The 22,404-nt window shown below is 37.0% G+C and overlaps 1 protein-coding gene across 5 annotated transcripts in view; it reads right to left on the bottom strand.

Moving 5' to 3' along the window:
• The window catches only part of UBE3A (ubiquitin protein ligase E3A), a 77,535-nt gene extending 56,819 nt beyond the window's left edge, over window positions 1-20,716 (bottom strand). For 3 of the 5 annotated variants that reach the window (XM_031440443.2, XM_031440441.2, XM_031440444.2), the window contains exon 1: window positions 20,124-20,716. The gene's annotated coding sequence lies outside the window, so the exon portion shown is untranslated. Of the gene's footprint in view, window positions 1-12,999; window positions 13,021-20,123 lie in introns of those variants that run through there. The other 2 variants (XM_064480496.1, XM_064480495.1) reach the window with 2 other exon arrangements.
• Between the last annotated feature and the right edge of the window lie 1,688 nt (window positions 20,717-22,404).

Genomic DNA, 22,404 nt, shown 5'->3' with positions numbered 1-22,404 from the left:
TCTTGTTTCCTGATCTGAATGCTCGCTAAACACATGTGCTCTGTCTGTGACAGTTCAACAAGCTATGTGCACACTTGTAAGTATTTAAGTGTGCCACTTGGGGGTCCTTTCAAGTTTGCTACAATATATATTGAACTGCACGTGAGTAAAGTGAAAAACTACCTGAAGCTGAGGAAAGATGCACTGTGAGCTGAAATATCCCCAGTGCTTATATAGGACTGGGAGATTCCTAAGCTCCTCCCAGCCAGAGTGAAGAGAATACGCTGACACTGGGGACACGTACTTGGTAGAGAACTAAGAAGGTTCATATCTTTGTACTAGCTACTAGCCTTAAAGTAAAGCCTTCTCCTGATACATCTAATACAGCCTTGAAGGGATCAAACTGACCAGCAAGTTACTTAAGTTGCTGCCAAAACAAAGTTCAACATTCTACAAGGCCACAAAATCCAGTCACCCAACAACAGACTATTACAATGTTCAGTATCCCAGAAGAAATTACTAAATACACAAACAGGAAAATACAACCCATGACCAATAGGAAAACCAATCAATAGACCCTGAAGTTAATGAATTGACGGAATCAGTAGACAAGAACTTTCAAATAGCTACTATAAATATGCTCAAGGATTCAAAGGAATACATGAACACAAATCAAATGAAACTTGTAGAAATACAAACTGAAATATCTCAAAGTATTTGACACTGCAGGGGAAAAAAAGAACAATGAAATACAAGACAGAGTAAACTGAAGCAAAGAGACAAAAAAAAAAAACCCTAAAAATTTGTTAACGACATGAAGATAATATCAAATAATCTAACATTATACATGTAATGGGAATCCCAGGAAAAGAGGGTAGGCATATAGGAGGAAGAGAAATGACTTAAAAAATACGCGTGAAGAAAGAATGGCTGATACTTTTCCAAATCTGATGAAAACAAACACACAGCTAAAAACACAAAACCAAAAACTCGATAAATCCTAAGCAGGATAATCACAAAGAAAACCTGTGACAAAGGGAAAAATCTTAAAAAGAAGCCAGAGGGGAAAAAAAGACTAAGTACAGAGAAAGAAAGGTAAGTATAATCAGACTTCTTCTCATCAGAAAAAAATGCTTAAAGAAAAATATGTCAACCTAGAATTATATACCAAGTGAAAATATCCTTCAAAATATGAAGATAAACCACTATACACCTACCATAATGACTATGTCAAAAAGACTGACGGCCCCAAATGCTGACAAGGATGTAGAGCAACTGGGAACTCTCCAAATTGTTGGTATGAGTATAAAACAAACCCACCAATTTGAGGAAGAGATCTGGCAACTATCCTATAACCTAAGTTGCATTCCTAGGTATTTACCCAACAGAAAAGAAACCACATATAGCCACACACAGATGTTCACACAATTGTTCACTGCAGCTTTTTTACAATGGCTAGGAACTGAAAATAGCTCAGGTGTAGAAGAATGAAGTTACAAACTACTGACATATGCAGTACCATGGGTGAACCTCAAAAAAGCACTATGCTGAGTAAAAGAAACTTCAAATAATTACTATAATACTATTTATATGAAATTCTACAGCAAACTATTCTAGGGTGGACGTGATCAGAGAACAATGATTGATTTGGGAGTGTAAGTAACGCTGGGGAAGTAAAAGACTTAAGAAGGGGTATAGGTTCCTATAACTTGATAGTACTCTGTGCTGCAAAGGTGTATGCATTTGTCAAAATTCATGGAATGGCATATGTGGCAAATCGTATTTTCTAAAGATGGCCAACCACAATATATCCCTTCCCACATGCTCTTCTTACAAAGTAACACTGGCATTCTCCCATCAGCTGGTGGGGTCTATGCCTTCCCCTTGAACCTGAGTAGCTTCTGTGACTTTCAATCAGGAGTATGGTGGTAAGACGTGCTCTGTGACTTCTGACGCAAGGTTACAAAAATGCCATGATGCACTTCTGCCTTGCTCTGAGATATCCATTCTTGGAATCTAGCCGCTATACAGTGAGGAAGCCAGCCATGTGGCAATGAAGTCAAGCAAACATATATAAAAGCAACACGTTAAGTGTTCTAGACCAGAGCTCCAGCTGAAGTCCTGACACCCAGCATCAACATCCAGACATGTGAACAAGCCTTCAGCTGATTCCAGCCTCTACTCATCCAATCAAGTCACTCCAGTCATCAAGCCTTCCAGCTGACAGGCTTGAAGCCAAGACAATCTATCCTTGTCAATCTCCACCCAAAGTACAGATTCATAAGCACAATAAATTAACCGCTATTGTTTTGGGGTGCACTAAGTTTGGGGAGATTTGTTATGCAGCAACAGATAATCACTACAATATACTAAATTGTGTTAAATGCAATATACTAAATTCAGTTGAAAATACGAAATTTCTTTTTTGTTTGTTTTATTGAAGCACAGTCAGTTATAATGTGTCAGTTTCTGGTGTACAGCACACTGTCCCAGTCAAGCATATATATACATATATTCACTTTCATATTCTTTTCCATTATAGGTTATTACAAGATATTGAATATAGTTCCCTGTACCATACAGAAGAAATTTGGTTTTTTAAAATCTATTTTTATATGTAGTGGCTAACATTTGCAACCCTCAAAACTCCCAAATTTATCTCTTCCCACCTCCTTTCCCCCTGGTAACCATAAGACTGTTTACTGTCTGTGAGTCTGTCTCTGTTTTGTAGATGAGTTCATTAGTGTCCTCTTTTCTTCTTCTTTTTTTTTTGATTGCACATATGAGTGATATATGGTAAATTTTTTTTTCTCTTTCTGGCTTACTTCACTTAGAATGACGATCTCTAGGTCCATTCATATTGCTGTAAGTGGCATTATTTTATTCTTTTTTATGGTGGAGTAGTAGAAAAATATTAAATTTCTAAGTTTTAGCTGACAATATGAAGTTAAGGATGAGATAAAAACATCTGCAACTTACTTTGAAAAGCATAAAAAATAAGACAAATTAATAGACATGAGACAAAGTAAATACAGCAAAATGTTAACTGTAGAATCACACTCTACATCATTTCACATCTGTAAGTTTGAAAATTTTCCTAATAAAATGTTGAAGAATGAAATAACGGCATGTTTACAAATAGAAGCTGAAAGTGTTTTCTGGCCAATAGACCTGGTGCTTTAGAAATTTTTTAATTCTTCAAGTAGAAGGAAAATAACACCAGACAGAATGCTGGGTCCACATAAAGAAAATCTACAAAGGAAAAGAAATGAAAATGGCAAATATGAGCATAAACATCAAAGAGTGTTGCTTCTGGTTTTTAAATTCCTTTATAAAACAATTGACTGTCTAAAGAAATCATTACAAGTTCTGTTGTGGAATGTATAACTTACATAGAAGTAAAATGTAAGACTACAATAGCAAAAAGGATGAGGGAAGGTAAATGAATTTACAATGCTCTAGAATTCTTACATTATATGCGAAGAAGAGGTCTAGTATTTTTGAAGGTAGTCTAAGGTAAACTAAGGTGCATATTATACATATGAATGCAACAACTGGAAAAAATAAAAATATAAGCTAAGAGCATAAATAAAACAGACTTCTAAAAAAAATGTTGAATCCAAATGGAAAAGAAAAAAAAGAAGTATAGATGTAACAACTAGAAGACAAATAGTAACTCCGTAGTCTTAAACCCAATCATATTGACAACTACAATAAATATAAATGGACTGAACACTCAAAAAGCAAAGACTGCAAAAAGATGCAACTACACACCATCTAAAAGACATATTAAACATATTGAGAAGTTGAAAGTAAACAGACAGCAAAAGATATAATATGCAAACTCAAATAATAAGAAAGGAGGAGTGACTATACTAATACCAGACAAACACAACTTTAGGATAAGGAACATTACCAGAGAACAAAGATATTTCTGTTGATAAAGAATCAGTTCACCAAGGAGATCTAACAGTTCTAAATGTGAATGTACCAATTAACAGAACTTGAAAATACATAAAGCAAAAATGAACAGAACTGAAAGAAAAGATAACAAGTTCACAATTATAGTTGAAAATTTCAACACTCTTCTCTCGTTAATAAGTACCAAAATAAAAAAAAAAGTCCGTAATGATACAGAAGAAACACGTATCTGTCTAAAAAAGGACTTGTATCCTGAAAAGAAAAATACATGAAAACCTCAACATCATTATTCATCAGGGAAGTGTAAATTAAAATCACAATGACAATTCACATTCATTATATGGCAATTAATTTTTAAAAATAATAAGATATTAGCAAGGTATTAGTAAGGATGTGAAGAAACTGGAACCTTTATGGGAAGGTAAAATGGTACAGCTGCTGTGGAAAATGGTATGTTGGTTCTTCAAAAAAAACTAAACATGGAATTCCTATATGACCTGGCAATTCCATCTTCAGGCATATACCCCAAAGAATTGAAAGCAGGGCTTGATGAGATCTATTTGTACACCCATGTTTATAGCAGCACTATTCACAACAGCCAAGGAAGGAAGCAACCCAAGTGTCCATCAATGAATGAATGGTTAAAATGTGCTGTATACACATAATGGAATATTATTCAGACTTAAAAAGGAAGGAAATTGTGATATATGCTGTAATATGGGTGAATCTTGAGGACATTATGCTAAGTGAATTAAGTCAGAAGCAAAAGGACATATCATATGATTCCACTTACATGAGTACCGAGAGTAGTCCAATTCATAGAGTCAGAAAGTAAAGTAGTGGTTAAAAGGGGCCAGAGAAAGGGGGATGAAATTGGGAGGTTACTGTTTATGGGTAATAGTTTCAGTTTAGGACAATGAACAAGTTTCAAAAATGGATGAGTAATGGCTGCACAATGTGAATGTACTTTATGCCACTGAACTGTATAATTAAAAATCATTAAAATAATAAATTTTATGTTATGTGTATTTCACTACAGTTAAAGAAAAAGAAATTGCAATGGGAAACTACTACACACTCATCAGAATGTCTGCAATTTATCTGAAAGTATCAAATGCTGAAAAGAATTTGGAAGAAATGGAACTCTCATACAGTGCTGGTGAGAAAGCAAAATGGTATAACCATTTGGAGAAGTTTGTCAGTTCCTTATAAATTTAAACATAAAATGACCACATCCAGTAATTCCAATTTAAGGCCTTTATCCCAGTGAAATGAAAATACATTCACACAAAGACACACATGCAAAGAGTACCTTTATTCACAACAACCGAAAACTGGAAAAAATCTAAATGTTTAACCAAAAAATAAATTAGTGATAAACACAAAAAGGAGGAATCTCAACTACATACTAAGTGAACAAAGCCAAACAAAGAAGAATATAGACTATATGATTCCATTTAAATGCAATGCTAGATAAATAAGTTGCTTCTGTATAGCAGAGAGAACTATGTTCAGTATCTTGTAGTAACCTATAGTGAAAAAGAACATGAAAACAAACATATGTATGTATATGTATGACTGAAACATTATACTGTACACCACAAATTGACACACTGTAAACTGACTATGCTTCAACAACAACAAAAATGCAATGCTAGAAGAGGCAAAACTAATAAACAAATCAGTGGTTGCCTGGAGCCAAGAGGGAGGAATGGGACATGAGGGGATTTTGCAGGGTAATTCAAATATTCTGTATTTTGATTATGGTGGTAGTTACAGTGTACACATGTGTCAAAATACATCAAACTGTACACTTAAAAAATGGGTGCGCTTTACTGGATATAAATTATCCTTCAATAAAAATGATTTTTTTCTTAGTTTATGAAAACTTAGTATATAAAAAGATGGCATTTTACATCAGTGGGGAAAGGATCCCTTAGGCGGTCTAGAGAATTGGCTGCCCAAGTAGAAAAAAATAAAAAGTAGGTATTTTTCACCATATCCAAAAATATGCCAAATGCAATCCAGATCAAAACCTAAATCATACAATATTCAAAAAAATGCCTAATGTACTGATCTAAATCTATAAATCTAAACCTATAAAGTAATCTCATAAAAGTGCTAGAAAATACGAGATTATTTTGGTATCTTTATAAGCATGCTAAAACTCAGAAGCCATAAGACAGATTCAACTATACCAAAAATTTTTAAATTCATGACTAGATACTATAAAATTAAAAGATGAGACCAATTTGCAAATTATAATAAATGATTAATGATATACAGGGTGCCTATAAATAAGAGTAAAAAAACAAAGAACATAACAGAAAATGAGCCCAAAAATCCTGGCAGTTTTATAAAGCTGTATTTAAACATTCAAATATTGGAAAAGACTATTTATACATAAAATAAATAAGCAATGAGGTAAATCGGCAGTCTCGTACACTGTGTTGGGAATGAAACTTGCTCAGAAAGATTTTTTAAAGAGTAATTAGCAATAGCTATCAAATTTTTAAGCTGATACAGCCTCATGATCTAACAATCATATTTACAGAAATCTACCTTACAGAAATAATATATACCATTATTTGTAATAGCAAAAATTGAAAACCACCTAAATTCCACAGTAAAGAATTTCATAATACATTATGAACTCTGAGTTAGTTCCTAGTTCAGCTCTAAAGACTGGCAGAACTCATAAGATTGATAGTCTTCCATCTCAAGTTTCTGTCAGGACATATGTTACATATTCAACATTCTTTTCCTTTCTTGAGGTTTTTTTTTCCCTCTTCCCCAGCCCCAGGCTGATATGGTAAAATTATCTGTAGTTATGTGGGCTGTGGTGTCATGCACACATTTAATGCAGTAATTAAAAAGTATTGTTTTGTATTGTTCAACTCCATTCTCTTAGTTTCTCTAGCCAAAATCTCAAAGTCATCTTTTACTCATCCCTTTACTTTACACTTATATCTGACCATTACCAAATCCTACGGACTATAACTTGAACACATACCAATAGTTCAACTACTTCTCATCAACCTCCTTGGCTCACCCTGTCCAACTCACCAGCATCACCTCCTATCTGTATTACTGTAGTAGCCTATCAACTGGTCTCCTGATTCTGCCCTTCACCTCTTTCAGCCTATGCTCAACATGGCAGCCAGAGTGATCTTGCTAAAATGAAACGTGACCTTCACTCCTCTGCTCAAAACCCTTAACAGCTTGCCATCTCACTAAGAGGTAAAAGGCAAACTTTTTATTATGACCAAATGATCTGTACCCTACATTTGCTCTCTGACTCGACTTCCATCATCTACTTTCCTAAGGCCACTCAGGCCACCTCACTTTTCCTCAAACACATCAGGCACTCTCCCACTTCAGGGATTCCATATTCACTACACCCTTTGCCTGAAATGCCCCCACCCCTCTTCATCCACATGGCTAACTCTCTTATCTCCTTCAGTTCTTTACTCAAGTTACCATCTCAGTGAGATTTTTGTTGGCCACTCAAATTTACACTCAGCTCCTCCACCTCCAAATACTTTATATCCCACTTCCTTTATTTTCTCTCCTGAAAAGCACTAAGTAACACAGTATCTTTTACATTATCTTGTTTACAGTCTTTTCCCTTACTAAATATAAGTTCCAAGAAAACAGGAGTTTTGGTGGATTTTCTACACTGCTGTCCCCACTAGCACCTAGAAAAATACCTATGGCACAGCAGGTGCTCAATAAACATTTGCTAAGTGAGTGAGGTAGACGCACATATAGCCATTCATATAGTGGAAAAGATTTCTGTAACTTATTGTTAAGAGGAAAAAAACAAGTTGTACAGAATACAAGTTCAGAACAAAAATCCATACACATGCAATGAATACTCTGAAAATAAAATTAAGAAAGAATGCCATTAGTAATAACATTAAAAAAATTAAATTCTTAAGAATATATAACAAAGTATATTTCTTTTGAACAAAAGAACCTCAAGACCTGTACAATGAAAACTACAAAACACACACACAAAATTAAAGATCTAAATAAAGGGAAAGACTTTCCATGTTCATGGATTGAAAGATATAATATTAAGGTAGCAATACTCCTTAAACAGATCTACAGATTCAACAGAAATCTTATCAAAATCCCAGCTGTCCTTTTTCAGAAATTGACAAGCTAACCCTAAAATTCACGCAGAAATTCAAGGAGTCCAGATAGCCCAAAAAGGAACAAGGTTTGAGTATTCACATTTCCCAATTTCAAAACTTACTGCAAATCTACAGTCATCAAGAATTTGTGTTACTGGCTGAAGAACAGACATACAGATCAATGGAAGAAAACTCAGAGTCCAGAAATAAATTCTTAAATTTATGGTCAACTGATTTTCAACAAGGGTGCCAAGACAATTCATAAGAAAGAACAGTCTTTTCAACAAATGGTGCCGGGACAACTAGATATCTACAGGTAGAAGAATAAAGTCAGACCCTTACCTCACATAACACCATACGTAAAAATCAACTCAAAACAGATGACAGACCTATAGGTAAGAGTTAAAACTACAAAACTCTTAAAGAAAACAGTTATAAATCTTTATGCCCTTGGTAAGGCAATGGTTTCTTAAATAATATCAAAAGCAACAAAAGAAAAACAGATAAACTGGACTTACCAAAATTTATACCTTGTGTGCTTCAGAGGAAACAATCATGAAATGGAAAAAAAAAAAAAAAAAACTTACAGAATGGGAGGAAATATTTAGAAATCATATTATCTGAAAAGGGATTTGTATCCAGAACATATAAAAACACTTAAAAGTCAACAATAAAAAGAAAAATGACAATTTAAAAGTCTCAAGGATTTGACTAGATCTCCAAAGACAGACAATCATCATTAGTCATTTAGCAAATGCAAACCAAAAAATCACAGAGATACCTTCACACTTACAAGACAGCTAAAATAAAGGACAGACAGTAAGTCTGGCAAGAAAGTAAAGAAAACAGAAGCTATCCTCATACACTGTGGATGCAATTTTAAAATGGTGCTGCCACTTTGGAAGACTTTGGCAGTTCCTCAAAATGTTAAACAGTTAGCTATGACCCCACAGTTTCACTCCTAGGTATGCCTCCAAGATAATGAATATGTATGTCCACACAGAAGCCTGTATATGACTGTTTACAACATAATTCACAATAACCAAAATAATGAAAACAATCCAAAGTTGTCAACTGATGACTGAATAAACAGTATGTGTATATTCATACAGTGTAATACGAATGAGTCTTGAAAATACTAGTTAAGTAAAAGAAGTCATACACAAAAGGGACACATTTTATGATGCCATTTATATGAAACATACAGAACAGGCAACCCACAGAGAAAGCAAGCAGATTAGTAGTTGCTAAGGGATAAAAAAAAAAAAGGAAAGAATGGTGAATGACTACTAACAGGTACAGGGTTTCTATTGGGGGATGATGAAAATGTCCTAAAATCAGATAATGGTGATGGCTACACAACTGAATATGCTAAAACCCACTTTTTAAAAGGGTGGATTTTTATGGTATGTGAATTGTATCTCAATAAAATTGGAACTTTTAAAAAAATATATGGCGTGATTTTTTTAAAACCCCAGACAGGAAAAAAGCTACAAGTATCTGTACTTATACAGATGTATTTGTTTGGTATCTGCCAGGCGTTTTTATGTCCTTCTACACACAAGTTTAGCAACTGTTAAGTTTTGGAATTGGCTAAAAAAGGAAAGAGGAAACTTTCAGTTCTTTTTATACTTCAAAAATACATCTTTTTTTTCTGTATTTCTTTATTCTCAAAAATAATTCTACATACCAACATTGAGGGAGCAACCAACCAACCACTAAATATAAGAGACTCTCTGAAATATAAAAGTGCTAGAATTTCTGGTTTTATGATTTATAGGAATAACCTAATATTTTAAATTGAGGCACATTTATACATAGGAGTAGAACTTTGGGATCACAGAGACTGTGTATTGGAAAAGAATCAAACTCGCTTTCTAACATGACCCTTGGCCTTCAGCTCCCTCAGGGTTCTGTGAACATTTCCAAAAGTAAATAAAAACTATGCTGACTCAGTACAGATCTCAAGCATAATCTATGGAGATCCTTTAGAAATTCCAAATTATGAGAATTATTTCAATTTCCAGGCTTTAATGATATATTACTTATTCTAGTCAACAATTCTATGATCTGAAAACAAGCAATTGTGCCTCATACATAGTCCCCACTGACTAATTTTCTGAAATTTTCCTGAGTTCTTTTTGCACAATAGCTAACTTGAGTTCAATCTTATACAAAGCTTAACCTAAAATTAAACCTAGAATTGTATTAGCATTCAGCACATACACACACAAAATACTTATAATGCAATATACTAAAAGAACTAAAGGTAGCTGGGTTTTCCTTGAAATAATCATGAACACATATTTTCAGTTTAATTTTATTGCACCTGTCTATCAAATGCAGAATCTAAACCCATAAAATAAAATCTGAGTTACTGGCTTCTAATTTAACTTCAAAACGCTTTTAAAAATTTTACAACATGTAATTTTAAGTGAACTAGACTGCACTGTTCAAATAGAGAACTGTTTTTCTAAAGACCAACCACAGTTGATCTTTAATGTCTAGTAAAATACTTCAAAGTAGCCTAATTATAAATTCTTTTGAGCAGTTATCAACTGGAATAATATTTCTCTAACTGGAAAATAAAATGCAATTCTGATCAATCAGTGTATGAACATTCTCCTCCAATACTCACAAATGTCTGAAACTACACATTAAAAAAATGAGACAGACAACAAACATTAACTTTTCTCACTGAGTAATTTTCAATTCAAAAGCAAAGAAATTATTTAATTTCAATTGAGGTTAAGTGCTAACTCAGGAAAAGCAGAATTCAGTAACCACATAATAAAAAGAAAGCCCTAATACTAGTGAGTACAAGGAGATTCTCAAGGAAGGCTTCCCTGAGTAACATACAGGCTGAACCCTAAAGGGTGGGTAAAATTTGTTGCCTAACTGTGTTCCAAGCAAATTGAAATGCACTGGGCAAAAGGCTTGGAACAAGGAGGTTGGGTATCTCAAAAAACTGAAAAAAGGCCAATACTGTTAGATGATTCTAAATGAAGGGGAGTGTGAAGGAAAATAAAGCTGAGGAAGTACAGAATCCAGATCATGTGGGACCTTGTAGACCAATTAAGCATTGTATTTTATCCTAAAAGCAACAGAAAGATAGAGAAAAAATTTAAACAGAAAGTACCAAGGTTAGACTTGCACTTTTAAAAGATCACTGGAAAAGAATAATTTGTTCACAATAATCTAAAACAATTATAAACTATTAGAAATGATAGGGAGTTCACCCAAGTTAATGAATACAAAATCAATATTAGCAATGATCAAATATAATAAAAAAGATCCTATTTACAAAGCAAATATACATATATATCAATCAAATATCTAGGAATAAATTTAATAAAGTATGTGTAAAAAGCATCTGAAAAGAAAACTGTAAAATATAAGAGAATTAAATAAATGGCAAGATAAACTATGTCAATTCTCAAGTTAATTTATATATTCAATGCAATTCCAATTAATACTCCTGGAACTTGATAAACTGGTTTTAAATTATTATGGAAGAATGAAAGTCTATGAAGAATCAAGACAATTCTGAAAATGAATAAAGGGGTAGGCTTTGACTCAGATTTCAAAGCTTATTTTAAAGCTATTTGAAATAAAACAATATAGTACTGGTGCTTAAAAAAAGGGAAAGAAAAAGAATAAAGAACCTAGAATCAAACCCAAGCATTTGGCAGATGATACAGGTGACTTTTTTTTTTTTTTTTAAGAAAAAAACTAACGTGGAAAGGATTCAATACTTAATGTTGGGACAACTAGTTTTTCATATGGAAAAAAAAATTAATTCCTAATTCCCTATCGGATGGACCTAAATGGGGGGGGGGACTATTAGCAGACAATATAAAAAGGGGATTTCTTCAATAAACAACACAAATCATAAAAGATTCATAATTTTGACATAAAAATTAAGATTCTATATCCCAAAAGGAATACCACAATGGGCAGTAAGTAGGATTTTCTTATATTTTATTCTTATTCAGATAATTTTCTTGGCTGCATTATAAAGAAGATTGATAAGAAGAACTCCAAGGTCCTTTATAACATAAATGCTGCATTTTTTAAATTTATGAAACATTTAAAACATACAGAAAATAGTAAAATTCATATCCATATATCCACCACCCAGAATAAATAACCAAGGAAATGCAAATTAAAATGAGATATTTCACACCGATCAAATTAGCAAAAGTTTTTAAATATGACTATCTCAAGTATAGGCTAGGAGGCTGGAAGAAGGTAAAGTATATACTGACACAACCATTTCAGAGAATTTAGTACTATCTAGCAAAGTTAAAGATATCTACAATCTGTTTCTCAGCAACTTCACTTCCATCAATCTTCCCAAAGAAATACATGCATTAACAAATGTGTAAAAATGACCACTGCAGCATTATAATACCAAAAAAGAAAAAAACTCAAAATCTATCTATAATGGGACACATACAGCTCACATAGGATACAATGGAGCACCAATACAGCAGTTAAACTACATAAACTAGAGCTACATGCAACAACATGCATATCTCAAAAAATACTGAGTGAAAAAGAAAGCAAGTTGATTAACGGTATGTGCAATACAATACCATTTTGTAAAAATTTTAGAACATAAAATCCAATACCATATATATCATTTATAGATACAAATACACACATACAGTAAAAGTATAAACAAGGATATGAAACCCAAGAACCTCAGGATAGTTATTACCTTGAGTAAAGAGAGACAGTAACAGGACTTAGAGGTGAGGTGGCTACAAGTGAACATTTAAGACAGAATCTGTTTCTCAAAGGATCAAATTGGCGTAATTTATAGTTCTGGGTGGTGGGCAAATGAGCATTTGCTATATCATTTACTGCATGTTTTAAATGTTTTGTGATTAAAATATATACATACATTTTAAAAAGGAAAAAAAACTGAGCAAATAGTATCCAAGCAGAAAATTACCTTGGAGATGATCTAATCCAAGCCACTCCCTTTATAAAAGAACTAAGGAAAGATATCAGAATTAGAATATGAAATAAATACTACTGCAGTCACGGCTATTTTAAACACATACTAGGTAGCTAAAATAGCACTTAAGGGAATTAGATTTTGATTGCTTTAAAGAAAATCCTGGTAGGCTAAATAGCGGTGAGCCCCAATTTCTCAAAATCTGGTGTTAGCTAGAAATATGGAAAATGAACACACACAAGCACACAAACACACGCAAGCACGCACACACACACTCTCCTTCCCTCCCCTCCTAGGAATTCCTTTTCAAAGGCAGCACAAACATAGGCAGTAAAGTAGGGCCACAGCAGGACTCTGGCTCACTGTCCCGGCTGACCCTAATCTATCTTTTCGTAAAATTACCTAAAGTTCTGAAGCCTAGAGGGTTGCTCCTGATCATACTTAAGAGTTCATTAGCCCACAGCAGATATCTAAAAGAATTCCTGACCTAACCAGAAAGTAGTTCATTCATCCAGCACTTACAAAACACCTAAAATGGCACATGAAAAAAAAAAATGAGACAGACAGCAAATACTTACTTACAGAATCTTCAATCCAGGAATAAACTGTTTTATTTCAGTTCAGATAAATGACTTACCTATTTTCCAACTGAGATCCATTTATTTCTAAGTTCACCCTCTACCTTTCCTCTACCCAAAAGATGGAAGACAAATTTCGGGCAGGAGGAAGTAAGGTGACTCTTTACTGAGTTAAATGAAACCCTAAGATTTTTACTTTTTCATTTTGAAGATAATTTGAAGTATATTTACACTGGGCAATAATTAAATTTAAAAAATACATAATTTTAAATGCGTAAATCTAGTTTTATGTATATAAAAGACTAAAGTTAGCTCAGTTTTTCTAATATACTATATTTGTGTTCTCATTTCAACATTATAATCAATTTTTAAGAAGCACTTCCATTCTGTCAAGCACAGTGCACCCCTACATTACATTAGCTACCAACCTTTATCCATTTAATTTTCTATTTTCCCTCTCTGTTCTTTAAACATGTTTAATATGTGTCCTAGTCCATTTAGGCTGCTAAAAACAAAATACCATAGACTGGGTGGTGTGTAACAAACAAATTTATTTCTCACAGTTCTGGAGCCTAGGAAGTCCAAGATCAAGGCACTGGCAGATTCGATGTCTGGCAGGAACAAGCTTCGTGGTTCCTAGATGGCTGTCTTCTGGCTGGATCCTCAAATGGCAGAAGAAGGGAGGGAGACCTCTGGAGTCTTTTAAAGGGCATTAATCCCACCACAAGGGCTCCATTCTCATGATCTAATCACCTTCCAAAGGCCCCATCATTACACGGCAGGGGAGGGGGGATGTTAGGATTTCAACATATAAACTTTGAGGTGGGGAGTGGGGATGACGTAAACATTCAGTCTACAGCAATGTTATAGACATCGCAAAACGTGTAAGAAATAGAATATGAATGAAGCAGCTTAAGTTATTAGGGAAGCTTTCCATTTCTTAGGACCTCTAGATTTGGATTATCTTAAACAGCATAGTTTTCTATCACTAACACAGAATACGACACATTATCAGCTCACTTCAAAAAACTAGAAAAATGTTACCTAGTTAATCTTCCTGTGAAATAGGATCCATCAATTAGTACACATCACAAACAATAAGTGCTCAGAAGATGTATTTTTTAATTCCCAAAATGAAACCTTTAACTATTTAATAAAGGCAAATAATTAATATTCTTATTCATGGTACATTGTAAGGTTATCAACATTGACACATACATGCACAGAGGTACAATAAACAGAATTCCTAGGAAAAAGTACCAAGATAATAAGCTGGAAACAACCCATATTTCATATTTCTCCCCATGACCCATTAGTTTTATATAGAAAACACTGCTGGGTATTTCATCCTTTCCCTTCCAAAGAACAGGATTATGCTTTACATATCGTGAGAGATAGGAAATCACTTGTCACCAGTATGAAGAAAGTCCTGTAGTGGTTACCTGCAGTGCTAGAGGTTATCATCTCAGAAGAAAATAAAGACCCATCAATTTTAGAGAGGGTGTTAAAGGGTGCAAGGAAGTGACAAAATGTGACATTTGTCCATACTGAGTGGTACATACATGGTCGTTATATTATTCTCTGTCCTGTCTGTATACTTAGTTTGGAAGGAAAATTCAAAATTTATTCTGCATCATAAAGAATATAAAAATAGGTGAGTTAGGATATTGGCTAGAATTCACAAGGGCAATTCTAAGACGACTTTCTCAACACTCAAGAGGAAGGCTGCTGAGGTAGAAGTCTATTAGAAACTTGAAATGGGTAAGTCATCCTTTTTGATACGAGGAGACAAGAGTTATCAAATGACAGATTATGTACTGGTAGCATCTTCATGTAGCCCCCAGCTATGAAATTTGTGTACTTGTCTCAAATGTAAAAGGAACATCCTGAATCACTTAAGTACAACGGGCACCTATTAAGAACTAAAAAAGAGCTAAAAGCCTGCATACCACAGAGACAGGTCAAAAAACGTTTCATGTTTTATTTCTGTAACATAAAGGGATCTGTGCTTGACTAATCTCAATTGATCCCAAAGGGTACAGAAGATCAACTTCTGGAACACACTGAGTGTTAAGTAAGAGTCACCACATTAGTCTCCACACTAGCCAGCCAAGAGTTTAATTTAAGGAAGACTTTACCCTACTCGTATGAGTGTTCAGGGCTCATATACCACCTCTTTGTTTTTATCCGCAGCACACATGCTGACTTCTAGTTAATGAAGTCTTCTATGATCCACATACGACATCTTATAGTAGATTCCTGCAGATTTCCTAGAATTGAACTTCTGGAATAATCTTGTCTATTAAGATTCTAAGCCTCCAAAACCCCTTTTCCTTTCAGGCCAACCTTCTGATTCACTCGCCATTTATCAAATTAACAGGAGAGATCAGAAGTAAATCAAATTACACAAGTGATTTGACTTTGGACTAATAATACTGAATAATGCATTACTAATTATTAAGATCTACTATTTATTTCAAATGTAGTTACCAAATGTAAAATAAACTCACACACTAAGTATTTCCCAAAATAATACTTCTATGGAAAGGTTAAGTGTCAATAGAGAAAACCATGAAAATATACCAAGGTTCCAATCACCTGTCTACCACTAACCAACTTGTTTTCCAGAGCAACTCACTAAATCGTTATAGTCACTTTATACAGTAGTATTAATCTCCTTTTTCGAGAATGATTCCATTTGAAAAACATAATCCTCTGAAACAAAGCAAGCAGCACCTTTATTTGACCGAAGGAAGGTACAGAGTCAAGGCTCAGAAAGCTAAATGACCTGCTCGTGCCCAGCTAGGAAGGTGTCAGAAGAAGGATGATCTTCTGACACCAAAGTTAGTGCTTCTTCCTCCACATCAATGGTTCTCAGTGGCTTTTGTTCACAGAACCTGTTGAGACTTTGAAGCACGTAAAATTTTAAATATAATTTTAGGGAGTTCACAAGTTACATAGCTTAGAATCAAACAGTAATAACTGTCAGCTAAATCTTATGAGCAACCAGCAGCATTCAAAAAGTACTAGCCTTATTTCATGTTCAGGTAAACCTTATACTTAATAATCTTCTTTTTGACTTACTATCCATAATGGTATTTACTCATTAAAGACAGCTGGATCAAAGCACTGTAAGTGGCATTTCTGGGATTAAATGAAAACAAAAAGTCAGCAAAGAAATTTACTATGTATTTAAATCATTTCATTAAAAAAAACTATATAGCATCTTTTAAGTATTTCAAACATCTCATGTTTTGGATATAGGATATAAGTTTGTAGATTAACACTATTTCTACTTAACTGTAATTTTACTTTATTTGCTTTATCAGAAGAAAAAGCCCCATTTCCTGCACTGCTATGATCAGAAAAGTCCCACTGATGGCATCTTGTGAAGGCTGCCTTCTACTAGTATCTTAGAAAACACGTAACTCCAAGAAGGTGAGTGGTTAATCCCAAAGTAAAGTAACCACTCCTCCCAACAGGTGGGATGGAACACATGCAGTTCTGAACCAGTCTAGAGGCTCAAATTGTGGCCCTGGCTCTGCCACCTGGTGACTTTTAGAAAATCATTTTAAAGCTCTGCACTTTAATTTCCTCATGTGTAAAATGAAAGGAGTAACTGACCTCAAGGATAGTCCTTCTCAGGCTTAAAACGTCTGAATTTTTAACAAGACAGAATGATAATTATCCCAGAAAAATATCCAAGTATTCACAGGCAATTGCCAAAATTAATTTATTTATTTTATACAATACATCCACACACACAAACACTAACATACTATGTGCCAGATACTGGGTGGTGGACTGGGATCAAGATATGAAGCGTCTAACATGTGCCAGACGGTATATAAAGCAAAGAGTTAAAGAGTATTCTTCAGAACAGGAGCTGGGAGTGGAGGGTGTTGAGTCCACAGAACTGCCCTAGGATTGGAAGGGCACTAGGAAAATGGGGCTCCATTATGCAACAGAGTTTCACAAAAAAAATGGTGTTATGTGGAGAAAGTCACTAAACTATACGCTTCCAAAAAACAGAGACATGAGTCTTCTCTTTGTAACCTAGAGTTCACAGTAGCCCCAGTAAGTACCTAATAAATGTTAGTCAGCCACTTACTAACAACCTAGTCATCCATACTCTGGTAACACACTCTGGTGAACGCCAGTCGTCCTTGCCCTTAAAGAGTGAACTAGTGAGCAAGAAAACAACGTGAAGAATAATATGCTAGAGTCCACTGTATGTATATAAGGTGTTTTTGAGCCCATTCAGGAAAACTGGGTAGGATAACTTTAAAGGTTAATACTTTTTAAGTGCCTATGTGTTAGGCATGTTATGTACGTGAATCTACAGTTCTGAGTTAGCCTCACCATCCCATTTTACAGATGACAAAATTTGCAGCTCAAGAATAAATAACTCGCCAAGGGTCAGACAACTCGGGAAAGATCAGAATTAAAAGCAGAATCTAGTTCCAAAGCTATTTCCACTATACGTAACACAATTTCTCTGACTTTTATACTTTACATTAGCAGTGGGGAGAGAGCAGGGACTGTCAAAATCACCCCAAAACTGGTGTCCTGAATCATCATGAAAAGAGCATCTAAGACTTTACCCAAGTATTTTACTTGAAAAAATCACTTTTGAAAATTTGTCTTCACTCTTAAAAACCAGAAACCTAATTTTTTACGTACTTAATGTTTCTACATCTTGACCTATACAAGTATAAATAAAAGGGTGCAACATGACTGAAGAACATAACCAGTAATCATTTAAGAAAATAGACACTTTATAAACACCATTTCAAGTGCTTGGGTTGAAAAACTTAGGTGTGATCCAGTTTTGGATTATTCCACCGACTTCATATTGAGACAAACAGCAAATGATTCCAAAAAAAATCTTTCAGGGGGATAAAGGACTGTTCTGGGAGGAGAGAGGAGGGTCATTTAGAAATGATCTATAGTTAAAGAAACAAAACTTGAGTAAATGTTTTATGTCAAAGACACTGCAGGTACCCAATAAATCTTGTTACATGGGCTGGGCAAGTGGGTTGAGAATGTGTCATCCTCTTGCTTCTGACCAGTATGTACTCTTATTTTTTAAGCCATGAAAAAAGTGTAAATTTCAGAAAGCTAAAATAAAAGCAGCTTACAAAACCTGTAAAAAGGGATCAAACTACTGTAATTTGTATCTCTGTGTAAAGTTAAACTCCTCAGTAACCCAGCAATGTCAGAGGACTGTGTACATACTACTCAGCATACTAAAACTAGTTAATAAATATTGACACAAGAAGACTTTCAGAGCTTACGTTCTAATTTTGTACAGAGACATTATTTGTTGAAGCTCCTTGTTTCTGTTTTCTTATGATTGCCTAGTTTCTTGAAAGGGCTTCTGGTCATTCCTTGGGCTTATCGGCACCATCATTCATACTGTATTCATTCCATTAAAAATGTGGTGAGTAACTCAGATTTACAAGCAGGATCCAATTTAAAAGTTATTTCCACTTCTTTTTAACTTCCTAAGTCAAAAGTGTGAGATAAACACTTCTCACCCCGCTTGTCCAATTCATTGCCCAAGATTTACTGGGTATTCAAAGGGTCTTTTCACAAGTAACTTTTTACAGTTGTACTTCTAAACTTCAGGTCATTTCAAACCCTCTTCCCTCCCTCGCAAAAAATATGGAATAATTTGCTGCTTCTTTCAATATTGCAGGTTGTGGAAAGATCCGAAATTATGGGTCATATCTGTATTACTTCGTGACTGATGGAGGGTAACTTCGGAATTATCTTTCGCGGATTCCAAGATTAACCAAACACCGTGTATATTAAAATTTTTAACAATTTTATGAACTAAAGCTTTTGCAGCATTCAATTCTGACTTTACCAACAAAAACCTCTATACCGTGACGAGTAAAGAGTTCATTTTCTCAACTGGGAAAAAAAAAAAAAAAGCCAACTGTTGGCAGATCTGCATTAAACAGAGTCTCCGGCGAGCCCAGCAGCACACGTTAATTTCAGAATCGCGATGAGTAATATGCGAACACAACCCTTGGGCTTGATTTACCACTTCATTAGCCCCCCCCCCCACCAGCCCACCCCACCAAAGCACACGTCTGAATAGGTCTTCACCAAGACGGCCAAAACCTCGAAAACACCGAGAAAGAGTTCCCCTTGGAAGGAAAAGGCCAGCCTTTCCCAGCCTGGGGCCCAGGCCGGCTCGGCGAGCTCCGCTTCAAGGAGGGCCACCTTCGGCGCCCCGCACGCCCCGCCCCGGGCCCGCTCGCGTCCCCTCGGGCGACAAAACCCTCCCTCCGGCGCCGGGCCAGGACTGACAGTTACGGCGGCAGCAGCCGCTGCTACCAGCGGCCTACTTCTGGCACCGGCCCCTCCGGACCACTCACCCCTAAACACTCGCCCCAGCGGGGGAGGGGGCGTCTCGGCCCTCGCCGGAGCCGGCCCGGAAGGGGGGGGCTCCAGCGGCAGAAGGGGCAATGAGAGGTGCCGCCCGGCCTCCCCGGCCCAGGCCCCGGCCCCGTCCTCAGCCACACTGACCTGTCGTCGCCCCCGCGCCTGTGCTGCGGCCCTCGCAGCAGCGGCCGCCTCACTGGTCGTCGTCGCCCTTGCCCACCGCCTCCGCCCGCCACCGCCTCGTTCCCTGTCGCTGCCGCCACCGCCGGCGCTCATGCGGGACCCGCGCTTCCTTCTCCGGAGACCGAGGCCGGGAAAGGGGGCGCAGGGGCCGCAGGAAACCCCGCGCTCGTCGCCCGCCGCCGCTCCGCCGCTGCCTGTCCGCGCCGGGGGGCTAGAGGCCCTCCTGGCCGGGGCGAGGTGTGAGCTGCTCCGAGCGCGGCCCCGATGAGGAGCCGAGGCAGGCGCCGCCGCCCGCGGCCGTGAGCGCCGGGTCGGCAGAGGTGAAGCGCAATTCGGCGGCAGCGGCGGAGGATGGCGGGCGCCTGAGAAGGCGGAAGGCTACGCGGTGACGGCGTGCGCGAGCGAGAGAAGGGCGGTGCGTCGAGGTTCTGGAGAAGCGGATTCAGGCTCTGTCGTCTCCTGCAGTCACCCCGAGCCCAGCGCCACCATCTTGGGAAAAACGCGGATCTCGCGGCCGCGGCGCAAGCTGGGAGGACTGGCTGGGCGGGCCGAGTATCCCGGCAGGCAGCGCGAGCCGCCGGGACGGGAGAGCGCTCCAGGCCTGGACGCAGAGACGCGGGGCGGGGCCGGCTTGCGCGCGGAAGGGCGCAGCGCTGTGCCCGCCCCCCCATCGCCGACTCCGGCCCCCTCCTGCTTGCCGTCGTCGCCAGAGCAGGGGCTGTTGGGAAGGGGAAGTGGCTCGCGGCTCCTCGCAGTCCCACCAGGGTAGGTCGCCATTTTGGGACTCTGAAGAGGGGCAATCCCTCTTTTGAGCCACCGCTGTCTGTGGCCGGACAGAAAGAAGGCAGTACCCTCCAGAAACCCCTTGGAGCTCTCTGGAGTGTTGGAGAGCCCCATAGTCTACCCAGCTGGGGAACGTGCCTGAACTTGGACGCTCTCGATTTTGTTGGGGGACGAATCGGCTCGGAAAGTCCGCCGAGGGGGCTTTGATAGCGGCCAGCCCGACTGTGAGGCGGAACCCTCCACGGACTGGGTCTCGGACCCCAACCCGTGTACGCCCCGAACTGCTTCTGTAAACATTGCAGAGGTGGCCCGAGCGTGCACACCAGCTCTTAGGGGGCCAAAGTCATCTGCTTAGGACTTCTGTCAACACGTGATGTGTCACTAGTTTACAGAAAGGTAAAAAGCCTACAGTTTTGACCGTTTGGTAGGTTGTCGATGAAGAGAAAGCGACCTTTTGGTTGACCCCAGCTGCATAAGGGCTAAATAGAAGCCATATGACGACTGAACCCATTTAAAGCCGCGCGTCTTCATATTTAGTACCAAGGTCACCATCTTATATTAAAGGGGTTTTTTTTTATGGCTCTGCAACGCTTACTAAGAAAGCTATAATGAGACCACTAACAATTCAGTCTTACTGTTTGCAACTTTGCTGATAAGCCCCTAGAATACTACATGAGGTCCCATTCATCTACTATTCAAACTTTTTATGTCAGCAATCATACATGGCAGTGAATTTAGATGTCATTCTTAGAACATCTTTTTTATGTAGTCAGATACATACTATGTTTCCCAACTATAAAAAATAAAGTAGTGGAATTTAAATTATTCTAGGACAAATGATGATAAGTGACTGTTAAGTCATGTCCAGTTTTAACTCAGTTTCTTTTTTCATTTCCCCCGATTACATATCTTCATTTGGAGACTATTTGCAGTTATGTTTTATGGAAAAGACTAGTTAATAAAATCAGTCTTTTAAGGATTTTTCTTTACATATTACCAAAATAGGTGGATAAAAATAAAGGTATTGTCAGAGTAATTAAAATGTTACTACAGTATCTAGCATATGAAGATACTTTTAGCTGCTCTACTTCCTCTTAAGTAAAAATTGAATAAATGAAATGTCATTTTACAATAACCTGGTGTGTCAGACGTGGGAAAAAAAAAAAGACTCTTGAGTTCCAAAAAAATTAAAGATTTAAGGGAAATAAACCTGCTGTTAGTTAAATGTCAGTTAGATGCCAGTTCCTTATTAAAATCAAGGAGGATCCTGATTCCTCCTTGGAATCTGGAGAAATTACCCAGACTTTTTAGTCCAATAATATTAAATAGGTATTCTTAACGTGTGACACTAGTGTCAAACTTGTTTCAAGAACTGTTTTTTGCCTAATTCATTTTCAAATTTCAAAATGTTTGCTGGTAAAAATTACCAGTATTAATATTGTCAGGAATCCTTACAATT

This window comes from Camelus dromedarius, chromosome 29 (assembly GCF_036321535.1).
Source record: "Camelus dromedarius isolate mCamDro1 chromosome 29, mCamDro1.pat, whole genome shotgun sequence".
Taxonomy (NCBI): Eukaryota; Metazoa; Chordata; class Mammalia; order Artiodactyla; family Camelidae; genus Camelus; species Camelus dromedarius.
This window is presented reverse-complemented; position numbering and strand designations above follow the sequence as displayed.